Raw genomic sequence first — 7,082 nt, forward strand, 5'->3', positions numbered from 1 at the left:
CAGACTAGACGTCAGGACACGCTACTTCACTGTCAGGGCGGCTAGGATCTGGAACCAACTTCCAAGGGAAGTGGTGCTCACTCCTACCCTGGGGGTCTTCAAAAGGAGGCTAGATAATCACCTAGCCAGGGTCGTTTGATCCCAGCGTTCTTTCCTGCACATGGCAGGGGGTCAGACTTGATGATCTGCTCAGGTCCCTTCTGACCCTACCAACTATGAAACTACAAAATATGCCCCCGGTACAAAATGTCAAGCATGGCAATATTGTTTCACATAGCATGCCAGTTCAAGTCCTACCATGCATATGTCTTTCAAAAATGCTGGGGAGTAGAGCAGGTTAACTATGGGGAAAAGGTATTAGTATCACTCTTCCATAAATACTAAATGGTGCAAATACTCATCTTCCCTTCTACACTGAAGCAAATTCAATTTATAATTACCTATCTTAAATTTCTTTTTTCATTTATCTGTTCTAAAATATAAATAAACCATAACCTAAGTGTAAAATACATTTAATACATTCTTTTCTTCCAGAAGTACAGTATTCAATATTTAGCAACCCAATAAGAAAACCAAGCAAGAGACTTTGATATATAGGTTTCATTGCAATGCCTATTTAGTCACAGTGCAAATATGAAGTATACTATTTTCATACAATTCATAAAACCCCAAAATATATTAGGGGCAATAAGAACACATAAATAGAAAATAAAATCTCATAAAAATCCCTTTTCTCAAGGTAGAAAAATCAGCCCTTTCCATAGAAGAATACTAATGTCCTAACCACAGATCTAAATTCATTAAAATGTTGTAAAAATATTTAAAAGTTAGTGGGGTTCTAGCTATCCAAAACGGATAACATGATTATTTCCTTTTAGTGGTTTACTTTGTTTCTAACGGATTTGAGACACACTGTCCCTGATTAATGTCGAAGGAAAGAAAACTCCAAAGCAGTCTGTATGCTGTGCATCATGCAAGTGTTGCTCATCATCATAGTGGGAAGAAAGATTTTTTCCCTCACCAATTTAGTGCATAATTTAGTAGGCTGCAGAAGTAAAGGAACTCCCTTTTCCACAAATTCATTCTTCAGCTCCATAAGTCTTTGATGACATAACTGAATAGAGCTTTTTGCACTTGGAAATACATTTATTCTGAACCTTTGCAAAGTCACACTCCTTATTTGAGTATCTTTAATCATAAAGCCAGATTTTGCTTGGCTTTAAAATGATGTACAGTGCAAGGGAGGCTACAAAAATAGCTGTCCCCTTTCCTTCTGATGCACATGTAAGGGTTAGACAGAATTGTACTCACGAGACCTTTCTTCCAATTTTCTTAGGGATGCTTGATATGGTATATGGTTCAGGGAGGTAGTGAGACTCCACCCTTTCTGCAGTGACCCATGCACCCTTATAGGGCTGTTGCCTAGTAGCTGATGTATTCTCCTTCTGCACCAGGGAAGGAAAGTATTCTGTCTCCTTGAAATAGAAAATAACATGTCTATATGATTGACTGGGCAAGGGTGACCTCTCACGGCTTTTTACTCTTAACAGTAGCTTAACAGATGTAAGCTGGCCCTTAATAAAGTAGTTACAATGCAAAGGCCTGATTCAGCAGTCATTATGGAAGGAATATATCAATATTCACACAGTTGCTTCCACTAAGATCAATGGAACTATTTACATGAGTAAGGCTTTTTGCAGACTTAAACACTAAATAGTAATGGTAGCTTATCCAGGAGGCAAGTCTTGCAGCCTCCGGCCATCTTCTTTATTCCACAGTGCTTCATTTGTGGAAGCTAATAGGCTCCATACACTCTTTTGACCATCTCAAGTTAAATAATATAACTTCTTTCATCATCTTACTTACTAAACACAGGTCAAAATCATCCCTTTTCCTTCCATGGGTAAAAGGCTACAAACAATTGGGTCTGTAGAAGAAGTCCTGCCACTGTACCATCATTTCCCATTTCTTTAATATCTCCCAGAAGCCTTTCCAAGGAGCTGTGGATCTCTGCATGGAAGGCTCAAGGGACTGAAATTCCAAGTTAAATTTAACAATGGCAGAGATAGAATTAACTTTGTTCCTTGCTTTCCTATGCTGTAGAAAGCACAGTAGGATGAGTGAAGTTTCCAGGCATAGCAGCCACTGAGAGGGAGAGTCCCCCAGAACCTGTGTGGAGGTACAGGTCTGCTGTGTGAATGCTTTCCAGTGAATTTTGTGACATGCATTTTTGGAGGAGTCACACTCTCTCATTCTCAGTGGTAAAGATGATATCAATTAAGCTATCAAACAACTCTCTGACCCCAAATATTATGAAGAACTTGGGGAGGACCCCACACCAATATTTACCCTTGAACTTACAAACAACATCAAACACTTCCCATATCAGATTTGGGGAAAAAAATTGCTCACATTTGTGTCTGACTTTCTCATCCCAGGATCATACAAAAGTAAGGTAACCCTTGTACATCTATTATATCACTGACTAACTATCAGGATTCATAGAAACTATCCTCAAATCACTTGTCACTTCAAAGCAATTTGTCTATAATACACAATAGAACATCCATAATATCCAGAATGTCAAGCACCAGAACAATATCCAAAACACTAATCACCTTGTGAAAAAGGTTAGTACACTAATATCTAACACCAGCACCATGAAGGCACATACCCGCAAGAACACAGTCTGTACTCACAGGTGTTCCAATAAAAGATATCAAACCCCCTTTGCTTTAGCAGGAAGTAGTCCCTATGTTCTGTAACCTAGTTGAAGAATCCATATTGGGAGTTAAATTAGCTATCTTAGAAAGATGGAGGAATAAGTTGACTCTTGTAAGAGCTAAACAAATGCTTGCAGGGGCGTAGGGTCTTATTTGCATTAGGAATTTACCTGGGTTTCAGCAATCATTGGCTAGTCAACAGTGTAAACAAACCCAAAGTGTAGACATGGGACATGTCTACATGTTCATTAATGTGCAGTGCCTACTGCGCATTACATTTAGTACTTGTACAATCAAGTACTAAATAAATACTCAGACTTCTGTACTGCATGTTAGTTGATCGCACACTTCTTGCGCGATGCTTAATGTGCAGTAGACTAATACTACTGTGCATTAGTGTGTTAGCATGTTTTTTGTCATGCATAGTAATGCACAGTAGAGTTAGTCTACTGCACATTAAGCACCTCATGTAGATGCACCCAAGAAATACTATGATTTGCTCCAGTTGAGGTTACCCATAGTTGAACCCAAGTGTAACAGGGATAAATGCGTTGGAGCCTTTCTGTTGGCGGCTCTGCCTTCCTGTCTTGGGCTAACCACCTGCTTACTCTCCTGCCATGCCTTGATCTTGATTGATTGAGTGATGTAATTAGCGGGAGGCTGCCCACTTTATATGCCTGGTGTCAGGGGGCGCTATCTGTGGCTCCTTTTCCTCCACTACACCGCAGCCCAAGCCTCGCAGATGGTACTTGACATGGTTTGCCCTGTGCCTTGGCCCTCTTCTTTACTTCTGGGGCCCCCCCACTGCCCTGTCTCACTCCAGGGCTCCTCTCTGCCCTCTGACTCGGGGCTTCTCACTGCCCCCTAGCTCCGGGGCTGGGGCCAATGCACCCCCAAACAATGTTGTGCCCTCTCTGGCACCAGGAAACTCCATGCTACTGTGGCATCCCTATGTGGCCTCCTCCACCCCAATAGCCTCACCCGGTCCTCCGGTTATATAGTAAACACAAAACACAAAGCCCCTGGGCTATACAGTAAACTAAACTGTCCGGTCAAAAACCCATTTTCTATCCCTACCAGGAAAAATACTCCAACTCAGCCGCAACCAGGGGATGCTCCTGCAGTCTGTCTTCTCCTTTCTCTCCACACTGGCCAAACTCTCGCCTCCTTGGCCGCTGGATGGGAACTGTTCTCCTGGCCTTATGCTTGGGCTTAAGAAGGGACCAAGCCCTGCCCCTTCCTGTCAGCTGATCCCCTTGGTTCCCCTAGCAACCAGCACCTGTGCTGCCCTGGTGACTGGCAGTTGAGCCTCCCCCTTCTGACCACTAGGGGCCTCTCCTGAGTCATTGCAGCTTTTAGGCGCAGGGCACCTGAGTGCTCTGCAACACCAAGATAATATCAACCAGTGCAAATTGTCATTTTCTTGGAAAACAGACATGTCTACCTGTGCTAGTCTGAAGTTGGACAGAAGGTAGCACCTTGGAGTCTAACTGATTTAGCGAGATATGACTTTTCAAAACAAGCTACTTTGTCAGATGCTAGGAATGGAATCTGCTAATTTACACGGAGTTCTACCTTATCCTTATCTACACGAAGGGTTCATATTGGTGCATTTACCTTGGCAGATGATAATTCATTGATGGAACCAGGACAGATACCTAAAATAAACAAGGCCTAAATATTTTAAATCTGAGGCTTTGTCCATCAAGGCACCTTTCTCATGGAAAAAAGTATAAGATCTCTGGTATAATTTCACTTAATTGTCTATATCGATGATGCCATAATTAAGAGTTAAACATTAGACAGCATGAAGCTTGAATTAGGGAGATGGGGGATGTCTCTTTTCTAAAGAGTGTGATTGTACAGCATAGCTGAGAATTACGATCAGAAGAACTCAAGTAAGAGTTTTGCTGATGATGCATGAATCTGAATCGGATGTAGTTTGCTCTTTCAAAGCTGCATTGGCTGTGCAGTGCTGACAGGGGTGAAATTATTTGTCACTAAGCAAATATGAGTTAGGCATAGGGAACTGACACAAAACAACAAGGGAATATTTTTACAAACTTGCATTTCTGACCATGTCCACACTTAAGGCAATATATGTATAAATATTGAACTGCCACCCTAAGATATAATACAGACTCTACCCTATTGAGATTGTCCAGCTGCATGGAGAGGAATTCAAAATGCTAAAAGATTATGGGTGAAATTCTGTCCCTTTGTAGAAAAAATGCTGAAGAGAAGCCTTTTTACATCTTGTGTATTTGTGTCCCAGGTTGCAGATAACGTAATACTATTTGACATTAAAATAATATTGGAGTAACTTACATGATGAATGCGTCGAAGGGTGGGGTTGTAGCAGGAAAAGAAACATAGGGATGGGCATAAAATGATGCAAGATAAACCAGAGTCAAGCTTGCTTTCTCTAATGCCTTCTCATATGTTGCTGCTGGTTGCATTTCCTGCCAACACCCCTCACTTCCTCACTCTTAACTTTCTGGTTTAGGCTTAGTAAGTCTAACTTATTCATGAGCATGTGCCATTCCTGATACTGATCCTATGAGAGAGCAAATAAATGTACACTATATTCTGCACTTTGAGTTTTGTGGACGTAGTTGTGGCCAGTACTGATGAATACTTGGTTCTTGTACACACACACTGTATGTGTACACAGTTTGTGCATCTACTGTGTATTTTGGCTGTCTGAGTGTATACTTCCTAGTCATATGTTAATAATTCATATTTTTACTAAAATTATGGGGTCCAAAATAATAATGACTGGGCAAATACACACAGAGACGTGCAAACAGAGCTCAAAAATAAATTATATCCATGCAGTATCAGTGGTGACCATTTCAATTCATAAATGTGAGCTGTGTACCTTTACATTGCCAGTTCCAACACAGACTCAGACTTGCCTCTGAATTTGCATGAAGGTGTGCTAATATGACATTAGTGGAGTTGTAAATATATTAAAAGAAGTGTATTACCAGAACCTGATGTAGAATTAGGACTTTGGATCCCAGTCCACAAAAAAACATAAGTACTTACTTAACTCTTCTTATCTGTGTGAGTAAACTTTTTAGCAGATTGGTTCTCTGACTGTTTCTCAGAGAAAGGACTATATCTTTTGTATCTTGGACAGTGAAGGTCACACAGTAAGTAATAATAATAACAATCAGTCACAGTGCTGCAGAAAGAAAGTGCTGTCCAAATCCTACCTTTCCATGCTTCTGTTTTTCATCTGCAATCTGAAGGTGTTGATACTTCACTTCAACTCTGAAATGTTTTGAGAATCTCAGCTGAAAGGTACTTTATATAGAAATGTTATAAATTCAGGGGTGACAGAGGTCATCTTCACAATCAGATGTCAAGATATATAAAAGCTAGGTATGGGGGATCAATCACTGCAATTAGCACTGAACTTTGCAGACGAGTCTTTAAAAAAAGTATCAGAACTCCTAGGAGAATTAACTTCCAAGATGGAATATGTCCCATTGTTGAGAAATATTCAGCAATATACATAAAAATTGAAGGCCAATAGATATAAGCCACAAAAGGTAAAGGCAGAATCCTGCGTCACTTTATGTACTCAAATGGTACTTAGCTGCATAACTGCCTTTTGTTGTACTGCTATACAATTTACAGTACTACTCCACATGCAATATGGGTACATAAGTATGCTGAGTAGGCTGTGCTGTAGTGAGGCAGATACCATATGCACGTACCCAAGCATAAGTTCTAAAATTGTGGTCTAACAAAACAAAACAAAACGGAGGGGATTCTTCCAGTAGCTTAGTGTTTAAGGCATTTGTCCAGGAAACAGAAGACCCAGGTTTTGGCTTTCATCACTCAGATTTAAGTAGCGTTTTTTAGCTGCATCTTCCAGCTCAGTTTCTAACTACCAGGCCATGGGTTAGGCATTATCCAGTCCTTTTCCAGCCATCCTTTTGTACCTGAGGTACTACACTTTACATTTCTTACTCATTGAATAAACAGCAGTAGAGAAGAGCTGTAAGGACATGTGTACACCAGTGGGAGCAAGGATCCATGATATAGACACCAATAACTCATCACTTTTAGAGTAGCATCCATCTCACTGAGCCACGTGCCCTCTAGCTTGTTTCCTACTGACCCTATATATCTCCCTCTCTTGGCTACCTAGGGGCCAGCTTCAAAAGGAGAGCTGGAGAGGGCACTGGGCTCTAACATGTGACTTGGTAATTCATAGATTTCATAGACATTAGGGCTGGAAGGGACCTCGGAAGATCATCGAGTCCAGCCCCCACCCAAGGGCAGGAAGTCAGCTGGGGTCATAGGATCCCAGCAAGATAAGCATCCAATTTGCTCTTGAAGGTG

This window comes from Crocodylus porosus, unplaced genomic scaffold, assembly GCF_001723895.1.
Source record: "Crocodylus porosus isolate Cpor-Errol unplaced genomic scaffold, CroPor_comp1, whole genome shotgun sequence".
Classification (NCBI taxonomy): Eukaryota; Metazoa; Chordata; order Crocodylia; family Crocodylidae; genus Crocodylus; species Crocodylus porosus.